General features: G+C 38.3%; 1 protein-coding gene across 1 annotated transcript in view; it reads right to left on the bottom strand.

Annotated features, from left to right (window-relative positions):
* The window catches only part of LOC124613427 (formimidoyltransferase-cyclodeaminase-like), a 116,127-nt gene that overhangs the window by 53,525 nt on the left and 43,904 nt on the right, over window positions 1–18,698 (bottom strand). The window lies entirely within an intron of this gene.

Here is an 18,698-nt window from a genome sequence, read left to right as displayed (position 1 = left end):
TTTCTTCTGTAGCCTTTAGAACGTGTGTTCTCCACATGTTTGTGTGACTGCCCAGTAGAGACATGATGTCATGAGGCTGTGTCATAGCCTACAATGTTTCTGTTAATTGGAGAAACAATTTCATACTGATAATCATTTCAATATATTTAAAGTTTTTTTGATTGCAATAATATATTTTCATTCGGGTCAGTTACTCTAGTTTCCGTTACACTACCACTCCCTTTTAATCACTATACTATACAAATATTTGTGACCTCTCAATTAGCACACTGGCTCAATACACATTAGAGAGAAACCACTGATTTCTTTTTGCTTTTGTGCCATAACTAATGTGCAGGAAGCAAAGTAATGAAGGAATTTAATTTGTGGTTTTTATTTCATAATTTATTATTATTTGGCTACTTATTTTCTCACATAATATATAGACTATTGCAAGAACAAAATTATCATAAAGTCACATTCAGATTTAACATTTCATATTGGTAGATACTGTTCTTAGTACTAAACATTGAAGAAAGATCAATGTACCTGATGAAATGAGGTAATGGATAAAACTTGCAATCATTATAAGCTGAAAAGTGTTGAACTTAAGCAGTGAGCAGACTTTTTTATGCCATGAAATATACTTCACAAAGAAAGGGGCTCTACAAGTCCCAGCATTTTCACAAGTAGAAAATGGAATCCAATGCAAACCACTTAAACCGTTTGTACAATGTCAGAAAATGGTTTGATGTAATATATATTACTTAGTAACAAACACATTCAGCACTAATGACCTGTAAGTCAACACAACTGCAAACACACACCTGCAGACAGCAATATTATTATTTCTGTGTAATTTATCTGGCAAATTACTGTGTTTACATGTTGGACATACAAACTCTACATTTATATGGGAGTGATATAATCACATGTCAAACAATCCTCAAAACCAATGCATTTTGTCAGAACAGACTGACAGTACCAAAAGCTTCAGTATTATTTTTCAAAAATATTTTTATTATTTTTCTTAAACAAATTTCATTATATTTCATAAATGGATTTCATTATTTGAAATATCTTGTCACAAAATGATTACTTAAAATTACATAACACTAAAGTCACTTAATGATTCTCATTATGAACTATTTTGGTATGATTGTAATATACAGAAATTTTGCAGTCATTAGGTTTTGTAAAAACATATTTAATAGAATAATTCATGCAAGTTTTTATTTCCAGAGCAAATAAGTATGGAAGCTGCTACAGAATTATCAGGAATCAAAACTGATGCAAGGAATGTCAATGTTGTTTTCATGTGTGGTGATACGCAGCAATCTGTTGAGGAATGCTGGCCTTCTTGAGTGATACAGTGATTGACATTATTATTTCACATAGTAGAAAAAGGGCAGGTAAACTGTAAACTTTGAACTTAATAGGTAACTGCACAAGAATAGTTAAGCACAATTGTAATTTGCAGTTTCCTGCAGTAATGTTAAGACTAAACCAGAAAATGGATTGCAGTGTAACCAAGCAAATCAGTGAAAATATCAAGGACATATGAAAGTCAGTATATTCAGTATAGATATTTTCAAAAGCTTCAGTTTTTGGAGACTATGGATAGAAAGATTATGACATTCTAACGAGTTGAGAAGTAGTCTGGCAGTACATGTGGAAGCAATGGAAAAGAATGGAAAAGGCTAAGGAGATTTTATTGCTAATTGACATTCAAGGGCGATGAATCTTAGAATCAGAATGCAACTTTGGGAGACTGTTACAGGATAACTAGTATTATTACGTGAAGTCTGGGGTTCATCGACATTAACTGTGATTTAAGCACTTTGGAAAAATACTTTACTAAACGCTATCACAGAACTATAAAGTGAGCATGTAGTAGAACTGATATCAATTTTGTAGTCTCCCCGCAACAGCACCAATCTGATCACCAAAAAGCTGAAAATTTAACTAAGTGTTTGTGCACTGAAATAAATGCACAATATTATTGATGGTATTAACACACATATTTTATTCATGTGAAGTCCAGCTATTAATTATGATGACCACTTTTTACTCTATGAACAAATTATTAGGGCACTTCTCTAGGCCAACACATATATCCACAGTGGTGAAGTTTTGAATAGTGGCACAAAATAATCAGTTCACATTTATCTAAAAACGACACAGTTAAATTTTAGCACAGTCCTAGATCAGTACATTGAAGAATATTACACTGTGGTCTATCCAATAAGTTAGTCCTTAATGAAATATACCTTGGTCAACACTCTATCACTTGGTTGACAATAACCTTATACACAGTTGCTTATTACTACACAGTTCATTTCACACATATTACATACTGAAGTCAATCAAAAGTAATTAAACAATTGTATGTATTCTTACATGCAGAATATTAATTATTGTGGTGAGTGCACTCAATGTAGATGTTACTCATTAGATTTCAAACTGTGGAGTGAATATTTCATGAATCAGGTGATCTTATAAAGACTGGTGTAGAAACACACTGTTATTTTGAAAACTATATAATATTTTGAAAAATGGCTAGCTTGGAATTTACTGTTTTTGATGAATGTTGCAAGTTAAAAATTTAGAAAAATACTTGCCAACTAATTTTCCTTCTACAGTGTGAATCCCCTAGTTTGCCTGAATGAGTGCAATATTTCAAATTATGCTGAATTAAGTGAGTTTATTAATTAGTGAGTTAATTAATCAATTAATTAATCAATGATGTATGTCATTTTCTACACAAAAATAGGTAACAGAAGTAAGTAGTCAAAGTCTGGAATCTAACAGTGGTTTTGACAAATTCTGTGATGGAAAATGATACTGGTCCAGAACATCAACTTTAATTCTTGTGGAATATCATTAGTTTTCAGTCATTTAAAACACTTTACAGGAAAGTTGGAAGGCTTAATTTTTAAATGGTATGGGTAACTTTTCACAAATTTGCTTAGTTCACCACTGTGATTAGCTCACACCTGTCAAACTATTGTCTATCTTTAATTAATTGTAACTTTTAATTTGCAGTACTCTAATGAAAACTAATTACACAAATTGAATAAGAACACTTGAAATTAGAATCTAAAGAACAAATTCCAGTGAAATTTAGCTTAATAAAGCACTTGAAGTTTTTAAGTAAGTGCTACATACTACTTTGTAAACATATTGAACATAAGATAATACTCTGTGAAAAAAATTGGTTACTTTTGGGTGTAGAAAAACATAACAGATGGGAAGAATCTGCCTGCTTTGTCATAAGGTGTTCAAGCAACAGTTTGGACTGAAGTCTGAATAACATAATTTAGGATGACATTGGGTGCAATGTAGAGAATACTCACAGTAGTGTGAAGATTGTGCTATTCTTGGAGTTGTATGGCAAGTCATGAATAAAGTGTCCTGTGAAATATGCTAATGCAGAGCTTAGAGAATTATTCAGGAGAGAAGGCCATTCACAAATGGCTCACTCAATTGGCAGTGTAGATGGCATCTTCTTCAATTAAATGTGTCTGATAAAAGGTTGCTTGCAAAGGCAATTGCAAGCAGCATCCAGTTTGATCAAAGCAATGTTGATCATTCTGTTCCAGTGATATGTAGTCTTTCCATTAGGCCTTTTTAAAAATTCATCTGAAAGGCAGGTCTATGAAGAAGATTCAGTACACCACAATTGAAAGAATAGTTTCCCACTCACCACATACAGGAGACATTGAGTGTCGGACAAACACAATGAAAAGAATGCTAGAAATATTCAGCTTTTGGACTACATACTGCATAAGAAGACTGGAGACAACAATGATCATGTGTTTGTAAATTGTGCTTATGTGAATGTTTTGTTTTTTGTACTTCTGATGAAGGATATACTCTGAAAGCTGAACAGTTCTACCATTCTTTTCATTGTGCCTGTCTGTGACTCAACATCTCCTCTATGTGGTGAGTAACAATATATTCTCTCCATCTAATAATTTCCGGGTATGCAGCCAGATCCCGTCGACATTCTGCCACGATATTTCGGCCCAGAGACATCCGGCCATCATCAGGTGAGTACACAACTACTGAAGAGCCCAGGTGCAGTCGCGGTATTTATGCCGCGACTGCACCTGGGCTCTTCAGTAGTTGTGTACTCACCTTATGATGGCCGGACGTCTCTGGGCCGAAATATCGTGGCAGAATGTCGACGGGATCCGGCTGCATACCCGGAAATTATTAGAAGAAGAAATACGCCGGGAAAATTTCAGAAGTCACATCATATTCTCTCCACATTGTTGTTATTCCATCCGGAGCTTTTCATTGTTTGATATAGTACAGTTGAGGTAGATATCAGCAAAATAAAATACTGCAGCTTGGTAAAACCTGTTAACCTGAAAAACCATTCATTCAGTGTCTTCCATCGAAACCTAGGGAGTCTTATAAATAAAAAGTGACTCTCTAAAATAAATACAAGAGAATGAAAGAGCAAATGCACCATCAGTAGATGTACCATAGTTATAACATTATTTGGGAGCAACAAAAATTGAAGAGATGCTGCTAAATGGGCACAGCCTAGCATTACACTATCATAGAAAATTTAAAAGAAATGGTGGGATGACTATAAAAGGGATGTTTTTTAGAAAAGAGGGTCTCACATTCATACTGTAGACAATACTCATCATATATTAAAAAAAAGATGTATTAACATATTTCTGGAAACAACTACCTGTTGAAATATGAGATAGTTTACTTGTATCAATAATGGGCTGTAATCAGGAGTTTTAGGTAGACTCCTTGTTGGTGACCATTACCCATTTCCTATTGGCTGCATTTCTGTGCATAGTCCCTGGATGTGATTCTGTTGTCAGGCCTAATACTTACAGTTCACTCCTGTATCAGTGATACCACATATATGACTTCGGGGCTGTGCTGGCATCAGAATATGGAATGTGGAGTGTGACTATCATAAAGACTGAACTAGAGTCCTAAAATTCCATGCAGGAAATTACAGACGTGGTATTCTGATCTGTGTAGCCATTGTCATTATTTAACAGGAATGAGTTGTGTATCTCAGACACCCACAACATTGCATTTGATCTTGAAAAAAAAATGAGCACAGTTTTTCAAGTGACTTGCAAATATAGGATCATTTACAACAAGGAGAAAGGACTGTGGCAGATGATTCACAATTTGTATGCTGGAGGTGGAGGTGTGAGTGTTGCAATGAGTAGAAGACAATCCTGAAACAAGTGTGCAAATAACTGGTGCTGCTAAGCATATAAAATATGATACTGTGTAATTAATATTCAGTTGAAGGAGTCTGATAGCTGGTCCAGTGTTTCTTGTTAATGGGCTCTGAAAAGAACTGTTTCTGACATTTAGTTTATATGTCATTGCCAGGAGATCCTCTGGATAGTCTGGCTGCCTGTAATCACTGTTGCTCAATTAGGACCACCCAGGAGGCATTTGTAGGGTGTTTTAAGGTTAAACCTATGGACGTTTGTTGATCTAACCACTGCCTTCGACACTGTGTGGAGGGAAGGCCTTATCTAAAAATTTCTCTGCATCATACCCTGCAGAACAATGGCTTGACTGATTAACAGCATGCTAAGTGATCGGAAGTTCCAGGTAATCACTGGAAGCAACATAGGTAAGGAGAGGAAGCTGAACAACAGATTGCCTCAAGGATCAGTTCTTTCACCATAACTGTTCAACCTATATCTATCTGATCTACCTGACGCTTCGTCCAGAAACTACTGCTATGCCGATGACCTGGCTCTAGCTGTACAACACCAGGAAATGAAGACAAATCTCCATTAGATAATTACTTCTAAATCTGGAGACTCCAACTCAGTGTGAGTTAAACAGAAGTGTGTTGCTTCCATCTAAATAATCAGTTGGCGTACGTAAAACTGGAAGTAAGTTTCAGGGGCAGAATTCTTCATCATAATTGGAACCCAAAGTATATGGTGTCAGCCTGGACCATACACTATGCTTCAAACAACACCTTCTTAACTTAGCTCAAAAGTTGAGGACTCGAAACCATATCCTCCATAAGCTATGCGGAACTACCTGGGGATCTTCAGCATCCACCCTGCGATCTTTAGCTCTGGGCTTGGTGTACTCAAGTGCTGAGTATTGTGCACCTGTTTGGATGAACAGTCATCATACAAGGCTTGTTGACACCCAGCTGAATACAACAATGCGCATAATATCTGTCACAATCAGATCTACTCCAGTTTATTGGCTTCCACTGTTAACCGGTATAATGCTTCCTGATCTATGCAGATGTACTGCCCTTGTGACAGAGTTTCACAAGATCTCTAGGAATTCTAAACTACTCGTGCATAGTGATTTGCCACTTTTAAATCGTAAGAGACTGTAATCACACCCTCCAACTCTGTACAATTCTGCTGACATGGTTGCTAAGGATTTCAAACCTCTTGAAGAATGGAAAGGTCAGTGAGAAGCAGTGACAGATTTGTGCCCGCATAACATCTTCTCAGGTGCTAAACTTCCAAGTGGATTCGACCTACCACGCAAGACCTGGATTACTCTCAACAGAGTTCATACCGGCCATGGCCAATGCAGGGATGCTGTCTTTAAGTGGAAGAAGCTGCCTAATCCAGCCAGTGACTGTGGGGCTCCATACCAAACTGTTCACCACATTGTCAGTGAATGCAGGATTTGGGCTGAAGAGGACTTCCCGCTAGCAACTCCAGATGTAGTGCACTGGATTGGAGGACTGGATATTCAGTTGTAAAGAGAAACATAAGTTTCTTGTATGTCAATATATACAGTCTTAGACATAAAAACTGACCGCCGGCCGGCCGCTACAGAGACTAAGTCTGAGTCATTCACTTAAGGTGGCCAATAAAACTGACCGCCCCTGACAACTCTAAGTCCGGCCATCTGCACAATCTGGCAACACTGTAAGATGCGGAAGTGTTACGAGGAAGTGTTGTCTACTTCCGAGATGTTGTTGGATTGTGTGAGCCCCTGGTCTAGTGGTAAGCATCGTGCATTCTAAACTTTGCTGGTACGGTAACTCAGCGTGTTCGGTCAGCGGGCTGCTCGCCCTCTGTAATAAAAAAACTGAGTAAAGGAATCAACGATCAACTTGAACAGATGTCTTGTGACGTCTGCCCAGACCAAACGCAGTGATCAATATAAGAAAAAAATAAATAAATGTGGTAAGCGTCGTGTATTCTAAACTTATAGTCGTCTGTTCGCGTCCAACTGTATTTTTTTTGTTTTTTACCACATTTCGGTCCTCCTCTAAAGTTACGAGTATGATTGAACATCGAAGATAATTCGCTTCACATTCTACCCACCAGCAATAACGAGTACTTCCAGAAACAATTCCACAGGACAGCTCGTGGCTGCATTGCGATCATAACAGATTATGCTCGAGCGCTTCCTCGCACTGTGGAGGCTACCAGCCACCGGCCAGACGCCACCCGCCGCCTAAAATCCGGCGCCGTCCCTATGAACACGGTGCGACACTGTCAGTGTATGTATCAACTGTCAGTTTCGAATTTGAAGTTCTAGTTATCATCTCCTCCTCCCTCCCCTCCTGCCGCCCCCCCCCCTCCCGCCCCCCGTATGAACCATGGACCATAGGTGCAACCACAATGGAGGGGTATCTGTTGAGAGGCCAGACAAACGTGTGGTTCCTGAAGAGGGGCAGCAGCCTTTTCAGTAGTTGCAGGGGCAACAGTCTGGATGACTGGCTGATCTGGCCTTGTAACACTAACCAAAATGGCCTTTCTGTTCTGGTACTGCGAATGGCTGAAAGCAAGGGGAAACTACAGCCGTAATTTTTCCTGATGGCATGCAGCTTTACTGTATGATTAAATGGTGGTGGCATCCTCTTGGGTAAAATATTCCAGAGGTAAAATAGTCCCCCATTCGGATCTCCAGGCGGGGGCAATTCAAGAGGATGTCGTTATCAGGAGAAAGAAAACTGGCGTTCTACGGATCGGAGCCACTTTCGTTTTCTACCGACATATTTGTTGTTGTTGTGAATATGTAATTTTATCTATGAACTGCCACATTTGCATAATACTTGCGAATGATACAGGAAATGAAGTAAACACAGATTTTTTCGAAGTCAAAAGTCGGTAATATCCTACTAATTCGTGTTAAAATAGGCTCAATCGGCTTACAGATACTTAATGCTTTATTAAGATAGACTGCTGTCATGAAGTTTCTGTGGTATGCTAAATTTAATTTGTATTAGTACAGTGAATATTTTAATTGCATTTTCCATTAGTTTACTGAATGCAACAGTAATCATCAAAGAGAAATTAATCAGCATCAGAATTTTCTTTCATGATATCTAAAACAATCTGACAATGCTAAAGTTGTTTACAAATTCTATGCCTGTAGAAACCTACTGGTTCTAACAATGTCATTAAACCAGTGGAGTTTGAAGAGTATTTTCGTCTAGAAATGAATTGCCTTGATGGTTGATCGATCAAGAGTGGGAAAGCTAAATTTTAAGAGCATAGCCACGCGGGATTAGCAGAGCGGTCTCAGGCGCTGCAGTCGTGGACTGTGCGGGGTCTTGGCGGAGGTTCGAGTCCTCCCTCGGGCATTAGTGTGTGTGTTTGTCCTTAGGATAATTTAGGTTAAAGTAGTGTGTAAGCTTAGGGACTGAAGACCTTAGCAGTTAAGTCCCATAAGATTTCACATATACTTGAACATTTTGTTTTACTGGTATATGTCGAGAGGGACAAGTGCTTGAGAGAGGACTTCCCTACCAATACAAGTGCCCGAGAGAAGACTTTCCTATCAGTCTCCTGGATAGTTTATTTCTCAAATCAATAGAGTGCGTTATCATGCAGTAGCACAGGTGATGTAGTTTGTTGCTCAGTTTTCTTACACTGCGACCCAAAGGTGTCTCAGTTGTTGTCAACAAATTCCAGCTGTGATGCACACATCCCTTGGGGCAGAATTCGTAGCCCAAAACACACTTTTGGAGCTATTAGATGTAAAATATTATGTTCACACTACTCTTTGCTTGAGTTTATGCCTTTTGGTAGGGCTCAGCCTTTCATTTCTTCTTAGGAAGGTAATGATAAAGGCATCATAACATGTGACCAGTAACAGTACTGCATAGGAATGCTCAATGAGCGACCTGATGACGTTCAATAATAGTCACTCCGTTCGAATTAGAGCATGCAGTACTCCTACACCAGACTTCTGAACTTTGGCTGTTGAATGCAAATGTTGCTGATGGTTAACTGGTAATCCATCACATATATCAGTAGTCAAGATTGCCTTAATGTGGAAAATCATTCATGCCAGAACGATCTCTGTTGAAACAAGTATATATTTTTCTGGCGTATTTTTCCTAAAAGCACTCTCTCCACACACAGTTCAAACCTTTCTAGCTGCCTCCTCTGCATTCACCCCTCTGTTATACCATAAGTAAATATTGTGTTGTAGATGTTACACCTTTTTCCACTTGCGACCCAATTTTACAGTCCTTAACTGTAGTTCATGATTTTCAGGCATGCAAATCCAATGCTTAAATGCAAGATGATAACTAGGACTTCAAATTAAAAAATTACAGTTGATACATACACTGACAGCGTCACGCCGCTTTCACATGGGCGGCACTGGATTTTAGGCGGCGGGTGGCGTCTGGCCGGTGGCCGGTAGCCGCTGCAGCGCGAGGAAACGCTCGAGCGTAAGCTGTTATGATCGTGACGCAGCCACAAGCTGTCCTGTGGAATTGTTTCTGGAAGTACTCGTTATTGCTGGGGGGGGTAGAAGTGACGTGAATTATCTTCAATGTTCAATCAGACTCATAACTTTAGACGAGGGCCTAAATGTGGTAAAAAAAAAAAAAAAAAATTACAGAGGGACGCAAACAGGCGGCTATAAGTTTAGAATGCACAACACTTACCACTAGACCAGGGGCTCACATAATCCAACAACATCTCAGAAGTAGACAACACTTCCTCGTAACACTTCCACATCTTACAGTGTCGCCAGATTGTGCAGATGGCCGGACTTGTCAGGGGCAGTCAGTTTTATTGGCAAGGTGGCCAATTTAACGACTCAGACTTAGTCTCTGTGGTAGTGTGATTAATTATGCAGGAGCAGTTACTTTATTCATATCACTTAACAAGGTGTGCAAGCTCTCAGACCACAAGACCACCATGCCAGACTGCAGCTCTGCAAAGGAGTTAATTTGGATTTTATTTATGAGTGAGGATGGTACCACAAGGATTGGGATAATAAATTACTTAGTTTATTCAAGATCGATTGGCCCCCCTCCCTCCCCTCCCAAATCTTGAAATGTGTGTCATGTATAAATGAAGACTGTAGTGTTGCTGCTTCCCATAGGTGGCACTCTGCAGCAGCACTTGTTCTGGCTTGCAAGTACAAAGGTGGGCATTGGTAAGACAACATATAAGTGGACAAGCATGGGCAACAGTGGACAGTCTGGTTTCTACGGAGGGAAGGAGTGACTGCTTCAGACGTCAACAAGAGGTTAGTAGCCATATGTTGGGAAACAGCACTAAATCACAGCTCCATGTTTAGTTGGTTATCAGAGTTCAGAGATGGCAGACGCTGTTCTGAAAACACAATTGGTACCCTTTCTCTCACCATTGTGCAGAAACAGAAATATGTGGAGATTTATCAGAAGGCAGTAGATCCAACATAGTTCTGTGAGTGTCTTGTCACTTTTGATGAGTCTTGATTCTTCCACAAGACTCCAGAAAAGAAATGTCAGTCAGTGGAGTGGAAACATACTGGGAGCCATTGTCCCAAGAAGTTACAGCCAGGACTATTCATGTTGAAACAAATGATCACTATGTTCTGGGACCAATGAAGAATGCTGCCAGTGGACTGGCTCCCTCTCAATATGACCCTCAACAGTGGCCAGCACTGCAGTTCACTGCACTAACTGTGCTGATGCTTTCAACAATGCCACTATGAAAAATAGGGCCATAGCATTCTGCTCAAACATGACAATACATGGCCACACGCCAATCACTAGACAATTGCCACCGTGCGATAACTGGGGCACCATGTAGCCACATCCTTTATATTCACCGTATCTGACACCTAGTAGCCATGTAATGGCAGAGGTCATAAAGGATGATAAGTTCACCACCAGCGATGAAGTTCGTGCAGTTGTCCAACAGTGGCACTGGGATAGGAACCAAAGAATGGTTTGCTACACAAATACAGAAGCTGCCAGAATGATGGCATAGACATTAGTGAGGAATACCTATAATATATTCTGTATTCTTTTGTTCAGTAAATAGTTCCTTTGAACACAATAAAATTATAGTGCTAATCATTATGAATGTGTCAAGTATCACAATAACTGCATGTGTGCTGATGCAAATCCTCAAGCAATCATGGAATCAAATCATCAGGCTTGTCTCAGTATCATTGTGTCTGCAACAAGTGCAGGTGGCACACTCATAAGGCTGTATACTTAACCAGACAAATTGACGGGTGTTGTTTATCACCAGTTCCTACCCAACAGATTACCTAAACTGTGGGATAATGCTACTCTTATAGAAGAACAATGGATGTGATGTTTGCACAACTGAGCACCATCCACAACCTCATTTGTTATAACTCAAACAACACAAATTGTAAATGAACAGCGGATTGGCAGAGGAAATCCAATAGCATGACCATATTATTCACCTGACCTTAATCCCTTAAGGTGTCTCACTATGAGGACATTTCAAGATGTCAGTGATTTTTTAGAAGGAGGGCTGAGGGACTTACTGAAGCATGTATAAGAATGAGTTGTACATATGTTGAGGATTTATTGTAGTGTGAGCAGACAAAGGACTACTATAAGATAGAAAGGTCCTTATCTCAACAGCTGTTTGTTTCTAGGCAAATATTTATGGGATGGCTTTTTCTCATTGTGACCAATGCTGTCTCCTACAAGAATATGTAATAATTTTTAAGCCTTTATGTGAAAATGAATTTGGATGTATTTATTTATATATTTATTTACATTTTCTTTGCATGGAGCCATTACAATGATGGCTTTTGCAAATATAAAAAATAATAGTATAACAATAATTACACTTCCAAAATATGTTGCTTACTATAATTGTTGCATCTTTATCTATTTTATGTATTTATTACTTTACAGCTCATATTCTAGTGGTTCATGTCACTAGCAGTTTCTTAAAATTCATTGAAGAAATGTTAATATTTTTGAATTGGAAAAGATTTATTTTTGTGTTAAAATCAGTACACTTACATGTTGTTAAGGAATTTTTAGTTTGTTTAACAAAACAAAAACTATTGATATATGGGCTTCAAACTGTCATTTTTAATTTTATTCTTTTCCTTAGATGGTTGTATTTTGTTCTGGTGCTGTGACCATGTACATCAGTGCAGTTTATTACATCAGCTAGTTGAGTCATAAGAAATGTAACTAATTTAAGTATGTCTAAGGAATATATTCTTAACTCTCTGAGCTTATCAAACACTTCAGAATGTAATTCTCTATGGCATATCCCATGTATGACAGTTATCATTCATTTCTGTGACAGCAGTATTCTTTTTAAGTGGATATCAGCTGCACACCTGCATTATTCAGTCCCATAGTAATGGGTTAGTGAATATTGTGATGGATAGGTATTTGAATGCTGTACCTTAATAGTGGGTCTGGAGTCACAAAAGCTACTGGTACCGACAGTATGCAGGTCATCAGCAGGAAATATCATGTTTCATCAAGCAGTTAGAAGAGAGAATATTAATAATGTTACGCCAGATGAACAGGGGACTTATTATTGTGGAGACTTCAATACTGATTTCCTGTTTGATAGTACTAAGGACACCTAAAAGCATTGATGGTCAAATGAGTATTCATGTGCATCTCCAAATTGAAGACAAGATTTTTTACAGTTTTTTTTCCCATTAAGCTGTAAATCTACTCTCTGCATTGCCTGCCATTTAACCTTGAATCTATGCATGCAATTTGAACTTTGTGAAGTGGTTGTTGTAACAAATTTTTTAATTAGTTGTTTGACTTCAGAGATCCCACGTCTAAACTGCATAGCAGAGTGTGTAATGGATCATGATGTGGAACAATGTGGTTCAATGTCAAATTTTTCGGCGGTATGCAGGTATCACTATGAACACATTTCAAAATCATGGTTGTTTGGTGTGCAGAAGCAACAAACAATTGTGCAGCTTTGAGGAAATATAGAGTCACAGAAGCCAGAGCTTTGAAGTGGCAAAAGGACAAAGGACTTCTGAAAAATGCAAAACTGACTAGGAAAGCTTTCAGTGGCCCACAGAGTGGAAATTTCAAAAGTACTGAAGTGGAAGTAGTGGCATTTGTCTGTGAGAAACATAGTGAAGTAATGGCAGCTTCTTGTGATATTGTAGAAAATAAAGCACAGGAACATAGTGTCCAATTTAAGACCAGATCTGGGTGGTGTACAAGGATGATGCAGTACAATGGACTTGTGCTGTGATGTCAAAGATCCTTTGCTTAGCATCTTCCAGCATTATATGATTGAGTTGAGTATTATCTATACATTATATACTGAGAAAATGATATGCTTACCTATTAGGGCAAATCAGAAATGCTAAGAAGAACCCTGATTACTTCAACATGCAGTCCAGTACAACAGTGGAAGAGAAAGGTGTCAAAAGTGTATTGCTAATTTTAGATAATATTATTGTGAAACAGTGTTCTGTCAGTTAAGTAAAATTTGTAGTGTTGGCAGAAGAGCCAACACCGAGTTACTAGAGGAGGCCGAAATGCATGTGTTTTAGCTCACACAGACTGGCGTGAGGAGGGAAGAACTATATTGACGTGAGGTCTGGAACATGACAAGGAATTAGAATTCAGAAAGCGGACAGAAGTAGTTTGATACTTAACTTTAATCCATTTAATGATGAATGTCGCTCTTGACAGTACCTGATTCACAATATCAATATCAATAGTAACTGAATATGGCGCCTTGCTAGGTCATAGCAAATGACATAGCTGATGGCTATGCTAAACTATCGTCTCTGCAAATGAGAGCATCTGTAGACAGTGAACCATTGCTAGCAAAGTTGGCTGTACAACTGGGGTGAGTGCTAGGGAGTCTCTCTAGACGTGCCGTGTGGCGGCGCTCGATCTGCAATCACTGATAGTGGCGACACGCGGGTCCGACGTATACTAACGGACCGCGGCCGATTTAAAGGCTACCACCTAGCAAGTGTGGTGTCTGGTGGTGACCCCACAAAATTAGTGGTAATCAGTCTCAGTTGCACAACCATTTATTAAAAATATGACCGATTTCGGTCTCTAGTAGTAGGCTACCTTCAGATAATGCACCATCAGGCTGATGGTGATGACGCTTTGAACAGCTGGCAGTTTGGTGACTGGGGGTCAGCACAGCCATTCCAGACATCATCAGTGTCAGCCAGATGGTACATTATCTGTAGATGACCTCCTACTAGAGACCACAGCTGATCATATTTGCAATAAATGACTGTGCAATTGAGACTGTTTTTCACTCATTTTAGAAGTGTATTGGTTGATACTACAGACAATGAGAAATCGTGAATCACTGTGATGTTGTGTGTACTTGCTAATGGAATACAGATGTGGCCATATGTCATCAGTCTTAAAACTATGCCAAAGAAAAAGCTGCTGCCTGGTGTCATATTTCATTAGAATGGTGAAAGATGGGTGGCTAATGAGTTGGTTGGGTTCTATACAGTCTGGAGCAGGATGCCAGGTGCTCTTCTAAAGAACCATGGGATGTTGATCATTGATACTTTCAAGGGACATATAACACCAGCAATATAGGCAGGAATCCTAAAATTAAACCCTGACCTTGTCAGTCCAGGAGGCATGACTTCACAACTACAATTGTTACAATTGTTAGATGTGGCGGTGAATAAGCCATTTAAGCACCATCTGAAGTAGATGTACAGCAGTTGTTTACTTCATGTTGGACAAGTCCTGATCCCTGTTGGGAAGCTGGGAAGCTGATGAAGCCTTCAGTATCTCTAATTGTGGAACAGATCCAGACTGTTTGGACACGTATATCCAGTGCATCAGTTGTGAGTAGTTTTAAGAAGTGCTGTGTAACAAATACATTAGGCAGTAGTGGAGATGATCTGCTGTGGGATGAAATGCGAGATAACCATGACAGTGGCAGTGACACTGCAGATTCTGTGGACCATTCCAGTGAGGAGGGCCTACAAGGGAACATTCCCACGTGTCAATAAATGATCATGATGAGTAGAGGGGGCAAAATTATTCAATATGTATTTTTTTTTCTTCATGCCCAATTTCATTTTTAAAGGGTAAAACATACCCCCAAAAGGTAATTTTGCATTTTAGGTCTGGAGGGAATATCTTTGAAACAACAATATTGAAGATGTTTTTCATACAACAATTTAAGACAGAAAACAAATATAAGTAAAATAAATAACTAGACTAATATTGAATGTTTAGATAATTTAATTAGGTATGTTGAAAATACTCTGACAACATGTTGTATACAGATTACTTTCCAAAAATGGTATTTCAGAAATCATCTTTATTACACATTGACATATGTAGCTTGAAAGCTTCTTTAACTTACATTGTAATAAAAGTTTTCATTTTTAAAAATTAATTAATGTTGGTGGAATATTTTGTAAAATTTCAAATTATTATAAAATCAAACAATGGAAATTCCAGGTGAGAATATGAATAATGTAGGAAAAGACAGACTGATATTTACTGCAAAGAAGACATGTCAAGTTGCAGACAGGCCCAACTAGCATTCTGGTCCAAGATGTTGGAGTGGGCGGTCATGTGTTTGTGAAGTTTGTGAAGTGTGTATGAATGGTGTGTGTTTCTCTTTTACTGATTAAGACTTTGGCCCAAAACTTTATGTAAGTGTCTTTTAATGTTTTTTTTTCTTCAAGTTTCTTCAACATTATTTGTTGACACTTGGGAAAGTTCCCTTGTAAGTCACATCTGTGTCTATAAGAGAGATCTTTATTTAATGTTATTTGCTATATACTGTTGCATTTATTTTCTTCTTCAGTTACTTGTAATAAGGAAACAATCTGTCAGATTTCTAAGTAAACCCAGTATGAGTATGCACGTTTTTTGGTAATCACTTGTTGAACAATGGGGGGCACCTTGCATTTGGAGTCATCTTGGATGCAGTGTATGGTATTTCACATGATAAACTTCTCAACAAGGATTCATTATAAGCCTAAAGCAACAGCCATTGACAACCTGTTCTTAAGACAGAAATAGATTAGGTGATTTACACTTCAAGTGATAGTATCCTTTAAAAAAAATTCAAATGAGAAACAGTTTAAGAAAGTGAACTGTAAATAGTGCAGCACAGGAAATACTGCAGAATGAGAAAACTGCCAAGTGCACATGTGAAATGAAGCCTTTCAGCACCAACCACTGCTAGCAAGGAGGGAAGGAGCAGAATATGTTAAGAAACACAAATAACCACAGAATATGCTTTATAAACAAAAGTGAAATGCATCTGGTGTAATTCTTCTTAATTAGATTGCAGTCAGCTCAAGATGGATAACCTATACTAACAGCATTGCACTTACTCTAGCAGACATTATTTTTGCCACAAATGGCAACAGCTTAAAAAATACAATCCTGGAAGAGATTGAAAAAACTAATACATCCCTAAGAAGTGGCAATCCTTCTGACAGAGGATATTGCTTCTAACAGAGAATTCTTTGTGCTGACTTAATGGGAATACTCTTGACCTATCTTTGTAATAAGACAGAATACTAAGGCATGTTTTCTAGCATATTTAAGTAGGCAGTAGTGACACACATATTTGAAAATGGTGATAAGAAATCACTAATGCCGAAGACACAATTTACTACCTAAAGTCTTGTAAAAAACTTTTGACAAAATGGCCCACAGTAGAATTCAATTTCATTTTCACAGCATAACATGATAATAACCTCCCGACTAGCCTTTTGTAAGAGATCCTGTCCAGAGAGTTTATTAAATGATCTCACAAAGTCCTGCAAATATAAACAAAGAAAACAGTCCAGTTTTTATATATTGTAATCCTACCAAGCAAGGCCTTTTATTACGTATCCCATGCAAGTCTGTTGGGAAACTATCAATTTATGATATTATGGCATACCTTTAGCATAAATAGAGTTTCCACTCCATTAACATATGCAGATACTCATGCTGCTAAACTACCCCAAAAGAATAAAATTTAACCCACAATGGAAGAATGCAAAATGTTGAATCCCAGAAGGTTCAACATGGGTCTGATCCTGTTTCTGATTTGCACATGTGACTTTCCAGTGGCTTAGAGTGTTATTTAAAAGTATTAGTATTTGCTCCTGACACAAGTGTATTAATCAAGGACCCAGAGGTATTGGTAGGATTAAAGGTGTGATGACGAGTCACAGGGTTGAGCTCAGACAGCTCAGTCAGTCAATTCAGAATAATACATACTGCACTTCAGAGTGAAAGATTCATTATGAAAACTTCTGCCCATGCTGTGTCTAAGCCACATATCTATGATATTCTTTTGTGGCACCCACACTCCAAAAATTCATGAATGGACCAGAGCTTTTCACAGCTGGCACAAGCTAGTTGCATCAGGTATCCACTGGTGTGCATACTTAGCAATAGGCAAAATTCTGGCTACATGTGGTGTGCAATAGTGCAGGTTAGTGAAAATCAATGGCAGTGCTAGCTGAGCCACCATATGGTATAGATACATTTTTCCAGAGTCTGAAACTGCAATCTGCAGACCTCTTGGGTCGAGCTTAATGTGAGCACCCTACTGATGGATGTAGAAGTTTGTTTGGCGATCTCCATTTATTTTCACTTTCATTTCATCATGTCTGCGAAATAAATAGTACTAAACTTTACTCTGGACATGCATCCATTGTTCTGCCATGGTCACATGATCAGACAATGCACTCATCAATGAGGAATTTGTCTGAGTGGAATTACAGTGCAACACCATTACCACAATTGTCACCTAATATACACTGTAATTAGAGTTTGTTTTTGTCAGTCATTCATTTTCTCTTTTGAGAAGAATAAATTGTTTTTGACAAATGTGTATTTTGTCAAATTCGCTCACTGCACTGTCACCATAACCTACATCCTAAACATAATACCTGAGTGCAGCAGTGAAGCCAGCTCACTGCATGATTGGCAAGCAAGTGCTATTACCCCTGTGTTTCACTTCACTTCCATTCAAGAGTGCTACCTCAACCAAGAGTAAGGATAACATGTGTGAAATATTCAAAGTAAGAGAATACAGTAGAATTTAAGCTATGAGGAAAGGTTATGAATCAGTGCTAGATGGTTTTGTTAGCAAAACCTGTGCCTACAGAAGACCTTAGTAAAAGTAACTGACTCATATGTAAGTAATAGAAAACATTTTTTCACTGTACAAAAGAGACATTCTTGATTGTTGAGACAGATGCACCTCAGGGCTCACTTCTTGGAGCATTCTGTTTCGTAATAGTAATCAATGATTTGTAACATCATGTTCCTCATTCTGTGATCTACTCTGCAAATGACACAACTGTAATTACTGACCATGAAAAACACATCTGCCTTAAAGAAAATGTATCAGGAATATACAGAGACATCAAGGAAGAGGTTCTGCCTCAATAAACTTCTTTGTAAGCCAGGTGATGGTTGAGATATCAAAATATATATTTCCTTCTCATCTCATCTGGCAAGTCTCCCATGACACAGGGTTCTGGGT

This window comes from Schistocerca americana, chromosome 1 (assembly GCF_021461395.2).
Source record: "Schistocerca americana isolate TAMUIC-IGC-003095 chromosome 1, iqSchAmer2.1, whole genome shotgun sequence".
In the NCBI taxonomy this organism is placed as follows: Eukaryota; Metazoa; Arthropoda; class Insecta; order Orthoptera; family Acrididae; genus Schistocerca; species Schistocerca americana.
Note: the sequence above shows the minus strand (reverse complement) of the source record. Positions and strands in the feature narration are given on the sequence as shown.